At 39.7% G+C, this 18,426-nt stretch overlaps 2 long non-coding RNA genes and 1 other non-coding gene across 3 annotated transcripts in view; all 3 read left to right on the top strand.

Moving 5' to 3' along the window:
* LOC144316139 (uncharacterized) overlaps positions 1 to 18,426 on the top strand; it is a 339,579-nt gene that overhangs the window by 20,903 nt on the left and 300,250 nt on the right. The gene's annotated exons all lie outside the window — the stretch shown is intronic.
* LOC144316140 (uncharacterized) overlaps positions 1 to 18,426 on the top strand; it is a 162,486-nt gene that overhangs the window by 13,473 nt on the left and 130,587 nt on the right. The window lies entirely within an intron of this gene.
* LOC144316604 (small nucleolar RNA SNORA70) lies at positions 17,498 to 17,631 on the top strand. The gene has a single exon (XR_013382546.1). It is a non-coding gene; the product is annotated as a small nucleolar RNA SNORA70 (small nucleolar RNA).

Here is an 18,426-nt window from a genome sequence, read left to right as displayed (position 1 = left end):
ATGTGGGACAAAACCATATACTGCTGCCTTGCCAAGCCATGGCTCAGAGCTCTGATTCTCTCCTCAGCTCTGGAATTGTAAATCTAATTTTTTTTAAGATTTTATTAATTTATTCATAAGAGACACAGAGAAAGAGAGAGAGAGAGAGAGGCAGAGACACAGGCAGAGAGAGAAGCCGGCTCCATGCAGGATCACACCCTGGGCCAAAGGCTCAACCTCTGAGCCACCTAGACATCCCTGTATTTCCAATTTTTAATTTGATTTGCTCTATCATTTACTAACAATTACTGTTGAGCTTTGCATGCATTCTCTCTTTAAACTCTCTTTAAAAACCCTTATAAGACAGACACTCTGCCCCCTTTGCAGTAAGAAGATTCAGGTTTAGATCAGTTAAATTAGTGGTTGAGCCAGGATTCAAATCAAGTCTGTTCAATGGCAAATACCTATGCTTTTTTACCACCTCATCACTCTGTAGTACCAGATCTTAATCCCAAATGTCTATAGGAAAAGTAAGGGTCTAGTGCAGACTGTGGGACCCTCAGAAGCTTGTGCTCCATGAAGTGTTGGGAGCTGGTGATCAGCTCCACCAGCTAAAGCCAGGCCAGTATTACAGTGGTTCTGATCTCTAGAAAGCAGCTGAATATAGATTTTTATTCTTATTTTTTTAAAAATATTTTATTTATTCATTTGATAGACTGAGAGAGAGAGGGAGAGCATGACTGGGGGGTGGGACAGAGGAAGAAGCAGATTCCCAACTGAAGAGGGAGCCTGACAGAGGGCTCAATCCCAGGACCCCCAGATTATGACTTGAGTCAATTGCAGCCCTCAACCAACTGAGCCACCCAGGTGCCCCTAAATATAGATTTTTATTTTTTTTTAAATTTTATTTTATTTTATTTATTTATGATAGGCACACAGTGAGAGAGAGAGAGAGTGGCAGAGACACAGGCAGAGGGAGAAGCAGGCTCCATGCACCGGGAGACTGACGTGGGATTCGATCCCGAGTCTCCAGGATCGCGCCCTGGGCCAAAGGCAGGCGCCAAACCGCTGCGCCACCCAGGGATCCCTATTTTTTTATTTTAAGAAATATTTTATTTATTTATTCATGAGAGACACACAGAGAGAGGCAGAGACAGAGAAGCAGGCTCCATGCAGGGAGCCCGATGCAAGACTCAATCCTGGTACGCCAGTATCATGCCCTGAGCCGAAGGCAGACACGCTTAACCTCTGAGCTACCCACATATCTCTATTTATTCATGAGAGATACACAGGGAGGCAGAGACATAGGCTGAGGGAGAAGCAAGCTCCATGTGGGAAGCCTAATGCAGGACTTTATCCCAGGACCCCAGGATCATGCCCTGAGCCAAAGGCAGATGCTCAACCACTGAGCTACCCAGGCGTCCCTGAATATAGTTTTTTAAATGAAAGCCCCCAGTTATTAAATGATGTTATTTAATTATGCACACATTTAAAAAAAATGTGAGGGCCAAACAAAGCATGTCTACAGGCACCTCAACCTCTGTAACTATTTATCTTTTCCCTTCAAGCCTGTTCACATTCCTGCCCATATTGGAGTAGGGACATCTCTAGCCACGGAGTATGTGGAGTTAAAAGCTGAAGTGAAATAAGTCAATCGGAGAAGGACAAACGTTATATGGTCTCATTCATTTGGGGAATATAAAAAATAGTGAAAGGGAATAAAGGGGAAAGGAGAAAAAATAAGTGGGAAATATCAGAAAAGGGACAGAACATGAGAGACTCCTAACTCTGGGAAACGAACTAGAGGTGGTGGAAGGGGAGGTGAGCGGGGGATGGCGGTGACTGGGTGACGGGCACTGAGGTGGGCACTTGATGGGATGTGCACTGGGTGTTATTCTATATGTTGACAAATTGAACACCAATAAAAAATAAATTTATTAAAACACACACACACACACACAAAGAACTGAAGTTGTTTCTCCTTTCTCCTCTTCATCCCACATTTCCAACCCCAGAAATATTTCTCAAATCTGGTAGTCCTCTCTGCCCTCCCTCTCCCAAGCTAGTGTCTTTGGTCAAGTTCATATTTCTTTCTTTCTTTCTTACTTTTTTTTTTCAAGTTCATATTTCTACCTGCATTATAGTAATGCCTCTTACCTCGTATCCTTACTTCCAACCTTTCTCCTCTGCAAAACTGCTGGTTAAATTAAAAAAAAAAAAATTGCCCCCAAATCAGCGGAGAGAATGGACCTGTTGTTAAAAAGATAAGTTGGGGGAAAATATGGAGAAAATTAATTAAGATTGGATCTCTACCTAATACCATATGGAGGGTAGATTCTGGTTGGGTTAAGGATCTAAATGTAAAAGGTAAAATAGCAAAGTTAATGGAAAAACATGTAGGAGAATATCTTTGTGATTTTAGTTCAGAGAGAGCTTCTTAAAATAAAGCAAAAGCCAAACTGTAGAGAAAGCACTGACAAATGTTATTATATCAAAACTGAGTATTTCTGTGAATGATCTTTATTTTTCTGTAAATGATTTTGATAGAGGAAATAATAGGAAAAGGTATTTAAAATATCTAAACCATCCTAAGGGTTAATATATAGAATACTTCTAGATATTGCTGCAAAAGATAGCAACCCCAATGGGGAAAAAATGGACTAAGGATTAACATAGTGGGTCAAAGAAGTTTTTGAAGAGGAAACCTGAAGAACTAATAAGCATATGAAGAGAAGCTCCTCATTGATAATCAGAGAAGTGCAGATAAAAACAGCAATGATATGCCAATTTATACCGATGGGAGTAGCAGATATTAGAAAGTGTAGGTAGGGGTGAGGGAATTCAGTTACCCCTTGCATTACTGGTGAATATGTAAAGTAGTGCAGCTGTTTTGGAGGGCAACGTGGCACAATTTAGTTAGATGAAGTATATGCATGCCCTGTGAAGAGTAATTCTGCTTCTGAATATATATTCCAAAGGAATTGTTATACAGATTTATAATGGGACACATAAAAGCAGTTCAGGGTTTTCTTTTTTTCATATGGTAGGGAGGAGTTGTGCCAGTTGGGTGTTCATCAGTGTGAGAGTAGATAGTAAAATGCGATGGATGTAAACCTCTTAAGTACAATATAGCAATTACAATAGACAGATTAAATATACACACTGCCATATGGATACATTTTAAAATCATAATGTTTAGTAAAAAAAGTAAAAGAGAATGAGTTATGTGACACACTACCATTTACATTAATTAAAAATACATGCACACTTCTATTTGATTTAGGGTTAGTATCCAAAATACATAAAAAACTCATACAACTCAACACCAAAACTCCATAAATAATCTAATTAAAAATGAGCAGAAGAGCAGCACCTAGATGGCTCGGTCAGTTAAGTGACTCTTGATTTCAGCTCAGGTCATGATCTCGGAGTTGTTAGATCGACCCCCACATCGGGCTCTGCACTGGGTGTGGAGCCTGTTAAAGATTCTGACTTCCTCTCCATTGGTCCCTCCCCTTCTCTCTAATATAAAAAATGTGGATAGAAGACATGAACAGACATTTCTCTAAAGAAAACATACAGATGGCCACATGAAAAGATGCTCAACATCATTCATCATCAGGAAAATGCAAATCAAAACCACAATGAGATATCACCTCACACCTGTCAGAATGGCTAAAATTAAAGCCACAAGAAATAAACAAGTGTTGGAGAAGATGTAGAGAAAAGGGAACACTTGTACCCTGTTGATGAGAATGTCAGTTGGTACAGTCACTGTGGAAGACAGTGACTTCCAGTGGAAGTTCCTCAAAAAATAAAAAATAGAAATACCATATAATTCAATAATTCTGCTATCGGGGTATTTACCCAAAAAAGACAAAAATATAAATTTGAAAAGATATACATACTCCTATGATCATTGCAGCATTATTGATAAGAGTCAAATTATGGAAGCAGCCCAAACATCCATGATAGATGATTAATGGATAAAGAAGATGTGGTATGTATATACAATGGAATATTACTCAGCCATCAAAAAGAGTGAAATGTTGCCATTTGCAACAACATGGATGGATCTAGAGAGTATAATGCTAAATGAAAGTCAGTCAGAGAAAGACAAATGCCATATGATTTCACTCATGTGGAATTTAAGAAACAAAACAAATAAAAAGAGACAAACCAAAACAAATTCTTTTTTTTTTTTTTAAGATTTATTTATTTATGATAGACAGAGAGAGAGAGAGAGAAGCAGTGATACAGGCAGAGAAATAAGCAGGCTCTGTGCCGGGAGCCCATCGTGGGACTTGATCCTGGAACTCCAGGATCACGCCCTGGGCCAAAGGCAGGTGCTAAACTGCTGAGCCACCCAGGGATCCCCCAAAACACAGATTCTTAACTCTAGAGAACAAACTGATGGTTCCTGGAGGGGAGGTGGGTAGGAGGATGGGTGAAATGGGTGAAGGGGATTAAGAGTACACTTATCATGATGAGCACTGAGTAATGTATATAATTGTTGAATCGCTATATTGTACACTTAAAACTAAATAACACTGTATGTTAACTATCCTGCATAATAATTTTAAAAAGACATGCACATTTTGTAGGAAAACAGGCAAAAAGGAACACAAACACACAAGTGAAAATATTATTCAATGTTGTATGATTGCATATAGTAGAAGGAGAATGAGAGAGAATATGAGGATAAAAAGAGAATAAATAAGAAAGTTTTGTCTGGACAAGAAAAATGATAATAGGCCATACATGACCTTTCAAGTATGATTAACTTATCATTGTGCATCTGAAGTCCAATAAAAATCATACCCCACTCCCAGCACACAACACACATACTTTCTTATTAGTACTCCCAAAGTTAACTTTCCTCCATTGACTTTGTCACCTATAGTTAAAAGTCAAATTTCATAATAATTTGGCCCTAAGGTAGGCCATCTTCCTGCTGTCCCTGAAATTCTTGCCATTCCTGAACATACCTTTCCTATTGTTTCCATCTTGAGTTTTGACTCTTATCATATTGTATTGTGTTTTTTTTTTGATTTTTAATTTTATTTATTCATGAGAGACACACAGAGGCAGAGACACAGGCAGAGGGAGAAGCAAGCTCCATGCAGGGAGCCAATGTGGGGCTCCACCCTGGGACCCCAGGATCACACCCTGAGCCAAAGGCAGACGCTCAACCATTGAGCCACCCAGGCGTCCCTCTTATCATATTATACTGTGATAATTTATTTACATGTTTATTTTCTCATTTGTTTGTGAGCTTCAGAAGTTCCCAAGGGCATATAAATTAAATACTATGTGGGTTTTATTTTTGTTTTATTGTTTTTAAGATTTTATTTTTAAATAATCTCTGTACCCATTGTGGGGCTTGAACTTACAACCCCAAGATCAAGAATCACATGCTCTACCCACAGAGCATGCATGTGCCCCAATACCATGTGGTTTTAATACTCAGGAAAATTATAGGTTGTCAGAGGATACTTCTTTTGTCCATGTAGACAATAAATCGTTTATTGAATGATTTCTAAAGGCAGACCCTCAACCACTGAACCACCCTCAACCCTGAGCACCCAAGTTGAATGGTTTCTAAATGTTTGTTGAATTACGTGATTACTCAGTGAATTATCAAATCCAGTCACGATCTCAAGAAGTGAAATCTCCAGTCAAATCCCCATTGTCCTCTGGAATTGAATCTTGGCATGGAGAAATCTGAGGCCACCCTGACTTTTTTCTCCCATCTAAATGATTGATCTTTTCAGTCCAATAACTTTATTAGGATATGTCTTTTTGGATAAATTTTCTTGGGTACATAGTAAATCATTCCAATATGTACACTCATGTCCTCATTTGTTTCAGAGAAGTTTTCTGGACTATCCTGCACTATTTACTATTGCATTATTTTTATTTTCTTCTTCAAGAATTTTAATTATGCAAATGTTGACACTCCTTGTTTTCTAAATAATGCTCTTTTAAAATTTTTATTTCAAAAAAATTTTTTTATTTCACTCTTCTTATTTTTATATTCTAGGACTCTTACCGTATTTTTCTTCTTTGTTCTATGTTCCTTCTTTTTTATCCTCATCTCTGTTGGGTTTACTTTTTCCCTATACTTCCTTCAGTTTGCATTTTATCTCTTGGGATTGTTTCATTATATCTTCCCAGAAGTCTTGTAATTCTGCTTGAGGTGTGTCTTTGAGAGATGTAATTACTCCATTGACATCTCTTAAATTCATTGTGAAAATTTTAGGTCTGTTTCTTTTTAAAAATTTTAATTTTAAAGATTTCCTTATTTATTTTAGAGGAGGGGAGGGGCAGAGGGAGAGAATCTTCAAGCAGACTCCCCACTGAGAAGAGAGCCAGATGTGGGACTGGATCCCATGACCTATGAGATCATACCTGTGCCGAAACCAGGAGTCAGACATTCAACCAATTGAGCCACCCAGGCACCCCTTAGTTTTAATTTTTAAATTTGAATATGGTTGACACACAATGTTACATTAGTTTCAGGTAAACAACATAGTGATTTAACATCTCTATATGTTATACTATGCCTACCACTTTCACCTGTTTCTTTTTTTTTTAATTTTTTATTTATTTATGATAGTCACACACACACAGAGAGAGAGAGAGAGAGAGAGAGAGAGAGAGGCAGAGACACAGGCAGAGGGAGAAGCAGGCTCCATGCAGGGAGCCCGACGTGGGATTCGATCCCGGATCTCCAGGATCATGCCCTGGGCCAAAGGCAGGCACCAAACCGCTGCGCCACCCAGGGATCCCCACCTGTTTCTTTTTTTTTTTTTTTTTTAAGTCACTTGTTTCTTTATAGCTTTTTTTTTCCCTGGTCAGTGTGATTTGTTCATTGACAAGTTCGTAATTGTTTTCACATTTTAAAAGAGTACATCTGTGTCAATGCTGTGCTAGATGCTTTTTATTTTTTTTCAATATTTTATTTATTTATTAATGAAAGATACAGAGAGAGGCAGAGACATAGGACCTCATCAAGGATCAAGACCTGAGCCAAAGGCAGACGCTCAACCACTGAGCCACCCAGGTGCCCTAAGATCCTTTTTTTAAAAAAAATTTATTATCAAGGCACCTGGTGGCTCAGTCAGTTATGTGTCTGCATTTGGCTCAGGTGGTGAGCCCAGGGTCATGGGGTCGAGCCTCGCATCTGGCTTCCTGCTCAGTGGGGAGTCTGCTTGCTTCTCCCTCTCCCTCTGCCCTTGGGCCTCCCCCCACCCCCCTGCTTGTGCTCTTTCACTCTGTCTCCCAATACTTCATTTTTGCCTTTGGAGACATGTCTAGCAAGAAGTTGCTGTAGCTGAGGTCAAAGAGGTTGCCATCTCTGTTCTCTAGGATTTTGATGGATTCCTATCTCACATTTAGGTATTTCATCCATTTTGAGTTAATTTTGTGTATGGTGTAAGAACGTGCTCCAGTTTCAGTCTTTTGCATGACTGAATTCCAAATTTTCCAGTACCATTTATTGAAGAGACTGTCTTTTTTCCATTGGATATTCTTTCCTGATTTGTCGAAGATAAGTTGCCCATATAATTGAGTATCCATTTCAGGGTTCTCTATTCTGTTCCATGATCTATGTGTCTGTTTTTGTGCCATTACCATACTGCCTTGATGACTGCAGCTTTGTAAGACAGCTTGAAGTCCAGAATTGTGATGCCTCCAACTTTGGTTTTCTTTTTCAGCATTACTTTAGCTATTCAGGGTCTTTTCTGGTTCCATACTAATTTTAGGTTTGTTCCAGTTCTGTGAAAAAGGTTGATGGTATTTTGATAGGGATTGCAATGAATGTGCAAATTGCTTTGGCTAGCATAGAGATTTTTAACAATATTTGTTCATTCAATCCAGGAGCATGGAATGTTTTTCCATTTATTTGTGTCTTCCTCAATTTCTTTCATAAGTATTCTATGGTTTTCAGAGTTCAGATCCTTTACCTCTTTGGTTAGGTTTATTCCTAGGTATCTCATGGTTTTTGGTGCAGTTGTAAATGGGATCAATTCCTTGATTTCTCCTTCTTCTGCCTCATTGTTAGTGTATAGAAATTCAGCTCCTTCTGTGCATTCATTTTGTATACTGTGACCTAGCTGAATTCCTGTATCAGTTCTAGCAATTTTTTGCTGGAATCTTGTGTTTTCTACATAGAGTATCATGTAGTCTGCAAAGAGCGAAAATTTGACTACTTCTTCCTCTGTTTAGATGCATTTAATTTCTTTTTGTTGTCTGATTGCTGGGCTAGGACTTCCAGTACGTCTTGAACAACAGTGGTGAGAGTGGACATCCTGTTGTGTTCTTGACCTTAGGGGAAAAGCTGTCAGTTTTTTTTCCCATTGAAGATGATATTTGCTGTGGTTATATGGCTTTTATGATATTGAGGTATGTCCCTTCTATCCCTACACTGCAGTTCTTATCAAGAAAAGTTGCTATATTTCATGAAATGCTTTTTCTGCATCTATTGACAGGATCATAAAGTTCTTATCCTTTCTTTATTAATGTGATGTATCACACCGATAGATCTGTGGATATTGAACCACCCCTGTAGCCCAGGAATAAATCCCATTTGATCATGATGAATAATCCTTTTAATGCACATTCAGAGTAATTATTGAAAGGTATGAATGTAATGCCACTGTATTACCTATAAAGTCACTGTTTCTGTAGATTGTCTCCGTTTCTTTCTGGTCTTTGTTAACTTTTTTGTCACATTCCAAAGGAACTGTTATTCAGATCTATAATGGGAAACATTAGTTTTTGTTTATCCTGGAAACTCTATCTCTCTTTCTATTCTGAATGACAGCCTTGCTGGATAAAGTATTCTTGGCTTCATATTTTTCCCATTTAGCACATCAAATATATCATGCCAGTACTTTCTGGCCTGACAAGTCTCTATGGATAGGTCTGCTGCTAGCCTTATGTTTCTACCTTTGTAGGTAAAAGACCTCTTGTCCCGAGTTGCTTTCAGGATTTTCTCTTTATCTCTGAGATTTGCAAGCTTCACTATTAATATGTCAAGGTACTGACCTATTTTTATTGGTTTTGAGGGAGGTTCTCTGCCTCCTGGGCTTGAATGCGCTGAGCCGAAGACTGGCGCTTTAACTGCTAAGCCACCCAGGTGTCCCTAGTTCAGATATCTTATATCCATATTGATTAAATCCTAGCAGCAAGTACTAACTCCTGTTCTTTCTTTTGTGGTGAATTTCTCTGTTCTGTCATTATGTCCAGCAAAGGATAGAAGAAAGAGAGAAAGTACAATAGCAACAACAACAGCAGAAAAAAAAAAAAATAAAACAAACCAGAAGAAGACAAAAACAAAACAAAATAAGAAAAAAATCAAACCAGAAACAAAACAGAACAACACAAAATACTAGATCCTGGTCTGCTTGTTAAAAGAAACTAGATCCTGGTACACTTGGTTGGCTCAGTGGTTAAGCGTCTGCCTTCGGCCCAGGGTGTGCTCCTGGAGTCCCAGGATCGAGTCCCACATTGGGCTCCCTGAATGGAGTCTGCTTCTCTTTCTGCCTATGTCTCTGCCTCTCTCTCTGTGTCTCTCATGAATAAATAAATAAAATCTTAAAAGAATTGCAGATATTCTTATGATTGGCCAAGTTTGGAAAACACTTTTTACCATTTCCACTTGAGTAAAATCAAGTCAAAATAGCATCAGATAGTCTCTGAGAAGAGGAGAAGCACCCCAGAAATCTGAGTAAGTTTGGTAGGAGGAGAAGCATTGATGGTAAGATGGGAACATTGGTGTGTATAAACAGGTTAGATACATAAGAATCAACTGTTCTATTAACCACCATCTGCCAGAGGTGGTCCTGCTTCTATGAGTCTCTATGTAGGCAGAGATAGGGTGACATGGATGAGTTAAAATTGCCTAATCCCACCTCTGGGCTGAATGTACCTATGGAAAATCCCTATTTGGCTCTGCTTTCAAGAATGCCAAGCCTAGCTCAGCACTTCCCCTGTGCATCTGCTGATGCTCATATTTTGGACTGGGGGTAGCCCAAACCATGTTAAAGTAAATGTCGGTTCTTGGTTTTAACATCATAATTAAGAAACTTGTAAAGGTTACCAAGAGTTATTGGCTGGTCTAAATTCACCTCTTATGCATGTTTTAGATTTGCATCAAGGGAATAATGTGAGTACCCTGAGGGATAACCTTGATGACATAAGCAAACTGTAGTCATGGGAATATCTTTGAGGATGTTTGTTACTGAACTGTTGTTCAGATTCCATAAAGGAATGATATAGTGATTCAGGTGAAACAGTTTAAAATTTTATAGTAGGCAAAGAGATACTCAGGTAGCTTTCTAGAGGGAGAGAAACATTTTGCAGGGCTCCCTTCTGGCTCAGTCAGAAGAGTGTGTGACTCTTGATCTGGGGGTTGTGAGTTTGAGCCTCATGTTAGGTGTAGAAATTACTTAAATAAACTTAAAAAAACCATTTTGTTAGCTGCTGGCACATTTTTATTTATTCAGTAAATATTTATTGAGTTCCTATTATATTCTAGGTTCAGTAGATAAAGCAGAGAAAAGATAAATGTCTCTGAAGTTACTGGGCTTTCACTCTGGTGTGGGAAATAGATGATATACAAGTGAACAAATATCAAGATATTTTCAGACAGCAGAGTACACAGTACCAAGTAGACCTAATTAAAGAATAGTCATTGATTAAATGTATTGCAAGAATCCTTTAGATGTTGGGGCACCTGGGTGGCTCAGTCGTCCAGCATCTGCCTTTGGCCCAGGTCGTGATCCCAGGGTCCTGGGATCAAGTCTCACATTGGGCTCCCTACAGGGAGCCTGCTTCTCCCTCTGCCTGTGTCTCTGCCTCTCTCTCTCTCTCTCTCTCTCTCTCTCTGTGTCTCTTATGTATAAATAAATAACATCTTAAAAAAAAAGAATCCTTTAGATTTTGAGGCCCTGTGGTTTATTTCAACTATGATTTGTCTATAAAAATATAATTTACAAACGAATCTTCCTGACATGAAATTATTTTGCAAAGGTCTTGTCTTTTTTTAAAGACTGAGAAAATGTGAAGATTTATGTGTAAAAAGAACTAACAGTATCAGTTAACAATATGGTTAAGTGCAAACAGGCTAGTACAGATTCTAGGTGCTGTGGCATTTCAAATAAGAATCGAGGGTTTCCATGGTTTTGGGGTCTGACAATTTGGAAGCTTTTGCATCTTCAAACAGATTTCAAACTTCACCCACAATTTCTTAAATTGGCTTATCCACTTGTTCACTTTCTTTGGTGTTCTATCCTTTAGCAGAGGGAGTGGGAGGTGAGAGGAGGAGGAGGTTATTATGTGCTGCTCCCTGTGGGCTGCTTGTATATAAAAATGGCACCCCAAGATGGTTAGAATAATGCTTGTTGTGTCTAACTGAGATAACAGTGGTTGAAGGTGTTGTCGTTGTTATAGTTGTCGTTGTTAAGGAAAATATAGAAAGATCCCAGGGGCGCCTGGGTGGGCCAGTCAGTTAAGTGGCTGACTCTTGATTTTGGCTCTGGTCATGATCTCAGGGTCCAGGGATGGGGTCTCTAGATGAGACTGAGCCCTGCAACGGCTCTGTGCTCAGCAGGAAATCTGCTTGAGATTCCCTCTCTCCCTTCCCCCTCCCCCTGTTCTCTCAAATAAATAAATCAGTCTTCAAAAAAATATCTCAGATATTAGAATTACTGACTGTCCATACCATTTATTGTAAAAATGGTGCTGCTGCTCTGGGATATGAAAAATCCCTTCAGGAATGAAACATTGGTCACTTTGTCTCAATTTGAGCAGGCTAAAGACCTGAGTGTAGTTCACTTCCTTTTGATAATAACACACAAAAATGTTTAAGAAATATTTAAGTTGAGAGAAATGGGGCACCTGGGTGGCTCAATCCATTAAGTGTCTGACTCTTGATTTCAGTGCAGATCTTGATCTCAGGGTGATGAGATTGAGCCCTGCCTTGGGCTCCATGCCCAATGTGATTCTTTCCCTGCCTCCAAAAAAAAAAAAAAAAAAAAAAAAAAAGAAAAAGAAAAAGAAAAAGAAAAAAGAAAAAATGACAAATTACAGAAAAAAGAAGAAAAAGGAATGCTGTCTAAATGTCAGAAAAGAATGAAACTCAAAAAAAAAAAAAAAAGAGGGATCCCTGGGTGGCGCAGCGGTTTAGCGCCTGTCTTTGGCCCAGGGCGGGATCCTGGAGACCCGGGATCGAATCCCACATCGGGCTCCCGGTGCATGGAGCCTGCTTCTCCCTCTGCCTGTGTCTCTGCCTCTCTCTCTCTGTGTGTGACTATCATAAATAAATAAAAATTTAAAAAATTAAAAAAAAAAAAAAAGAATGAAACTCAAAAGAGTTAGAAGCATAGGACATTAAATTGGTGCCGATCAGACTTTTTGGTGTGACTAAAATAATTTCTTGAGGTGACATGTCACCATTGTGTAAACTGTTCTTATATAGATGTTTTTTTTCTCTAGATGACATGTAAATAAATAGGATTCCCTCTTTAATCATATCTGCACATAAATATATAGAATTTTAATTTTTTGTTTGTATTTGTGTCACTTGCAAGTTTACTCCCTTTCTAATCATACTGGGGCAGTTAAATTTGTCTGCCAAATATTAACTTGAAGAGTCATGAGGAAACATGTAGAAAATAGGAAGCTACATGCAAATTTTACACAATTAGCAAACAGACTTGATTTTATGTCATTCTAATTTATGTCAGATGAAAAGATAGCATTTTCCTTATGAAAGAATTTCCGAGTAAGAAAAAAAATACCCACACCTAACATTCAGTCAAGTATTGTCTGGGGAATGTGTCATTATCTGTTTATATAATTAACTCTGAAATAGATTTGGGAAATAACTACACAGAAATTTTCTATCCCTGCTGGACTGAAGCAATGAGCTTGGAAACTTTTTAAAAGAAGGTTCAGCTTTTGAATGGTCAGTGCTTCGTAGACTTCTTTATAAAGTCATCCCACCACCATTCCGGGGAGATGGGAAAAACCTGTTAGCAGCAGAGATGATTTAAGTCTTAGCAAAATTTTTATTTTAAATTAAAATTTTTTTTTCTGACAGAGTGCACACATACACACACTGGAGTGATGGGTAGAAGCGGAGGGACAGGGAGAGAGATAATCTTTTTTTTTAAATATTTTATTTAGAAGACTCTTTTTTTTTTTTTTTTTAATTTATGATAGTCACAGAGAGAGAGAGAGGCAGAGACACAGGCAGAGGGAGAAGCAGGCTCCATGCAGGGAGCCCGACATGGGACTCGATCCCGAGTCTCCAGGATCACGCCCTGGGCTGAAGGCGGCACCAAACCGCCAAGCCACCCTGGCTGCCTGAGAAAAAGCTTTCTTTACATTAAAATCTAACTCTTGGGATCCCTGGGTGGCGCAGCGGTTTAGCGCCTGTCTTTGGCCCAGGGCGTGATCGTGGAGACCCGGGATCGAATCCCACATCGGGCTCCCGGTGCATGGAGCCTGCTTCTCCCTCTGCCTGTGTCTCTGCCTCTCTCTCTCTGTGTGTGTGACTATCATAGATAAATAAAAATAAAAAAAATCTAACTATTAATTATCTTGATAGTTGAAAATCAAGCTTAAAATGTTCACTTTCAACATTGCTTTTAAAATATGATTTAAGAGATGCCAGTTAAGCATCTGACTCTTGATTTTGGCTCAGGTCATGATCTCAGGGTTGTGAGATGGAGCCCTGCATTGGGCTCTGTGCTGGGTGTGGAAACTGCTTGATTCTCCCTCTCTCTCTGCCCCTCCCCCAGCTTGTGTGAGCATGCACCTGCGCTCTCTCTCTCTCTCTCAAAAAAAAAAAAAAAAAAGAGTAAAATATGACTTAAAACAAAATGCTTCACACAATTTTCCTTTATAAGTGTTGATGGACACTGAACAAATCAGAATTGACTTCTGCTTGTTTAGTTGAGAAAATTGAATTTCTTTAGGGTAATATTTTCATGTCCTTCTTTTCTTTCCTTAGAACATTGCTTGAATATGTGACCATTTTTCTTTTTACACTCCTTTTTTTATAATTGAAAGGGACTACTAACCAAATTAGAGCTGTCTTGAGGTAACTAGTAAATCATATTTACCGAAGACATACATTGCCACTGAGGGTGCTATAATAAAAGTTGATACTCTATGAAACAGGCCTCTGGAACCTCAATATATTATTTAGAAGATTTTCTTCTGAAAGAGTGAAAAAGCTTTTAAGAATGAGGATCATCTTAAGATGAGTTATTATTGGGGTCAAGTCTATATCAATACACTAGAAAATAAGTTTATACTAGCAAGAGTATAGTGACCCTGGAAATCTCATACTATTGATGGCATTATTAATTCATAGAAATGTCCTAGAAATCTTCTGAATAATATTAATGAATGCAAAATGTACATAGTGATACTTTACTCCATAGGCTTACTACTTTTCCCCTGCTCTTCCTTCTCCCTCTCCTCTTATTCTTCCTTCCTCTTCTTCTTCTTCTTCTTCTTCTCTCTTCCTCTTATTCTTTTTTTTTTTTTTTAAATTTATGATAGTCACAGAGAAAGAGAGAGAGGCAGAGACACAGGCAGAGGGAGAAGCAGGCTCCATGCACCGGGAGCCCGATGTGGGATTCAATCCTGGGTCTCCAGGATCGCGCCCTGGGCCAAAGGCAGGCGCCAAACCGCTGCGCCACCCAGGGATCCCTTCTTCCTCTTATTCTTGTTTGTCTTTTTAAAAAAATTTATTTATTTGATAAAGAGAGAGCATGAGCAGGGAGAGGGGCGGGGGTGGGGGCAGGGAAAAGCAGACTCCCCTCTGAACAGAGCCTGATGTGGGACTTGATCCCAGGATCACAGGACTCCAGGATCATGACCTGAGCTGAAGGCAGACACTCAACCAACTGAATCACCCAAGGACTCTTGTTTGTCTTTTCAGCTCCACAGAGTTGAAGTCATTTAGTCATTCACCCAGCGTATTCTTTTTCAGTGCCTATTTCAGGCACTATTCTAGGCTTTGGGAATACAGCAGTGAATAAAATATACCAAATTCCCTTTTTGGAGAAATCTGATGGCTGTAGGACATGCAAGATAACATCGCCTACATTGGGACAGACCAACATCTTATATCTGCTGATATGAGGCTCTGAGGACACATCACTTCTGTAGGATTCTGGCTAAAAATGCATAATCTGAGTCTGATTGTGAGGAAATAGACAAATACAAATTGAGGGACATCTGCAAAGAAACTGTCCTGAAATCTTAAAAAATGTCAAGGTCAAAAAAGACCACCACCACTACTAAGGATCACACCCCGGGCTGAAGGCGGTGCCAAACTGCTGGGCCACCGGGGCTGCCCCTCTATACATTTAAATTACACCAAAATAAAGCATGAAAATTTTTTTCCTGGTGGAACTTACCTTGGTGTGTTAGTGGCTGGGTGAGGTGGGGGTGGTGTTTCAGACAGATAATAACAAAATAAATCAGTAAAAAATATATTATGTAAGGGGCACCTGGGTGGCTCAGTGGTTGAGTGTCTGCCTTTGCCTTGGGTTGTGATTCCAGGGTCCTGGGATTGAGTCCTGTGTCTGGCTGCCCGTAGGGAACCTGCTTCTCCCTCTGCCTATGTCTCTACCTCTTTCTCTGTGTCTCTCATGAATAAATAAATAAAATCTTTAAATAAATAAATAAATAAATAAATATAAATATATATATTTAAGTTTTACTGAAAAACTGAGCAGGAAATACAGAGTTCCCAGATAGGTCTTCTCCCCCACAACAGTATTTCCTGTTATTCATGTCTTGGGTTAGTGCGTTACATTTGTTAAAATTGATGAGCCAAATTTAACACATTTTTATTAACTGTAGTCCACAGTGTACATTAGGGTTTACTCTTTGTATTACCAGATTTTATGGGTTTTGCCAAATACATAATGTCATGTATCCACCATTATAGTATTATATAGAATAGTTTTATTGCCTTAAGTTCCTGTTCTCCACCCATTCATCTCTTCCTACCCTTGAATCCCTGGCAATCATAGATCATTCTATCTCTGCAATTTTGCCTTTTCCAGAATGTCACATAGTTGGAATTATACCATATGTAGCCTTCTCAGATAGCTTCTTTCACTTAGAAATGTGAATTTAAGTTGTCCCTATGTCTTCTTGTGGCTTGACAGCTCCTTTCTTTATATCACTGAGTACTATTCCATTGTACAGATGTACCACAGTTTGCTTATTCATTCACTTATTGAAGAATACCTTGGTTGCTTCCAAGTTTTGGCAATTGTTAGTAAAGTTGCTATAAATAACCAGATGCAGGTTTTTGTGTGTACAAAAGCTTCCAACTCATTTGAGTAAATAACTAGCCGTGCATTACTGGTATTGTGAGTCTATGTTTAGGTTTTTATTTTTTTTTAAGATTTAATTTATTTATTCATGAGAGACACAGAGAGAGAGGCAGAGACCTAGGCAGAGGGAGAAGCAGGCTGCCTGCAAGAAGCCTGATGTGGGACTCGATCCTGGGTCCTGGGATCAATGCCCTGAGCTGGAGGCAGACGCTTAATCACTGAGCCACTCGGGCATCCCATCTATGTTTAGTTTTGCAGGAAACTCTCAAACTACCTTCCAAAATGGCTGTACCATTTTAATAAGCACAGGAATTTTGACCTGCTGCATTTCTGACCTGGGCTGGTTCACCCCTCCTTAGGCAACGTGATGGTGCCTCCATGCCTGGGAGGTCGCTATGTTGATGCCCAACTTGGTGCAGACACCCAATTAGGAGAGTCCATTGCCTCCCAGAACTCCTGGGCTCCAGTGATCCTCCTGTCTCAGCCTTCAAAGTAGCTGGTGGCTACTGCCTGAGTGCTCCTGGCTGGACCATTTTGTATTCTCATCAGCAGTGAATGAGAGTTCCCATTGCTTCACATCCTCACCAGCATTTGGTGTTGTCAGTTATTATTATTTTAAAAATCTTAGCCATTCTAATGGATGTGTAGTGGTATCTCATTGCTGTTTTAATTTGCATTTTTTAAAAGATTTATTTATTTCAGAGAAAGAGAGAGGGAGAATAAGCAGAGGGAGCAGCAGAGGGAGAGGAAGAAGCAGGCTCTCCCACTGAACTGGGAACCCAATGGATCCCAAGACACTGGGATCATGACCCAAGCCACAGGCAGACGCTTAACTGACTGAACCACCCAGGTGCCCCAGGAACCAGAGGATCTTAAGCAGAAATCTGCTTTCTGTTTAATAGGCTCATTCTGCTTGCTGTGTTGAAATCAGACCAAAGGCATAAAAGCAAAAGACTGGTGAGGAGACTGGTGCCAAAATCAGGGAAGAGGTGATGGTGACCAAGCCACTGGTGGTATTGAAGGATGAGGCATGATTGAATTCTGCATATATTTAGAAGATAAGGAATTTACTAATGGATTGGATGCGGGGGTGTGGGAGAAAGAAAGAAACTGAATATAGTCTGTTCAAGGATTGTAAACAGAGTCTGGAGCCAATTAAGCCAACTGTGCTCTTTCCCTAGAGGGGCCTGATGTGCCATGGCTGCAAACAGTACCTTCCTTGGTAGTGCATGAAGCCTACTGCTTCTAGGAGTTGCCTTAAGGGACCTTGGAGACAGAGGTTCATGTCTGACTTCATGCTATCCCCAGTCTAGGCTCCAGACAGGTATGTAAGGTGCCTTTGGAAAGCCCCAGAACACAGTAGCCAGGGTCCACATTGGCCACGCCAGTATGTCTATCTGTGGCAAGCTGCAAAAAAGGGAGCATGTAACTGAGGCCCTATACAGGGCCAAGGTCAAGTTCCCTGGCTGCCAGAGGATCCATATCTCTAAGAAGTGGGGCTTTACTAAGTTTAATGGGGACAATTTTTTTTGAAAACTTGGTGGCTGAAAAGTGGCTTATTCTAGAGGGCTATGGGTTCAAATGCAGCCCTAATTGTGGTCCCCTGGACAAATGGCAGACCCTGCATTCCCAAGAACCTCAGGGCTGCCCCCTCCTTAGTCATGCTCACTGATAAATCCTACTTCCTATCAACAATAGCAAAGATAAACCGAGGCGTATTCAACTTTTAAGAGTTTATTTGAACATTGATTTGAATCAGGCAGTGCCAAACTGGAAGCAGGCAGCAAGGTTTTCAAAAAGAAGCAAAGCAAGGAAGCTATTTCATTGGCTAGAACTTAAGGGGTGCAATAGTGGGAAAGTCTACTTGGCTGTGATTGGTTGTTCTTCTTGATCTGGAGGTATTTGCAGAACTGACTCTGGCTGAGGTTTCAGTTTGATTACGTAGGTTACCAAATTGGCTTTAGAGCCACCCTCAGTCTAGTGACCCTTTTGTTTGATTACTCTAAGAGTTCCAAGTTTGCTTAGTTCGTTTCCTAAGCAACTGAAGAATAGCAACGATTATGCTCTGTCGTCT

Source organism: Canis aureus, chromosome 6, assembly GCF_053574225.1.
Source record: "Canis aureus isolate CA01 chromosome 6, VMU_Caureus_v.1.0, whole genome shotgun sequence".
Classification (NCBI taxonomy): domain Eukaryota; kingdom Metazoa; phylum Chordata; class Mammalia; order Carnivora; family Canidae; genus Canis; species Canis aureus.
Note: the sequence above shows the minus strand (reverse complement) of the source record. Positions and strands in the feature narration are given on the sequence as shown.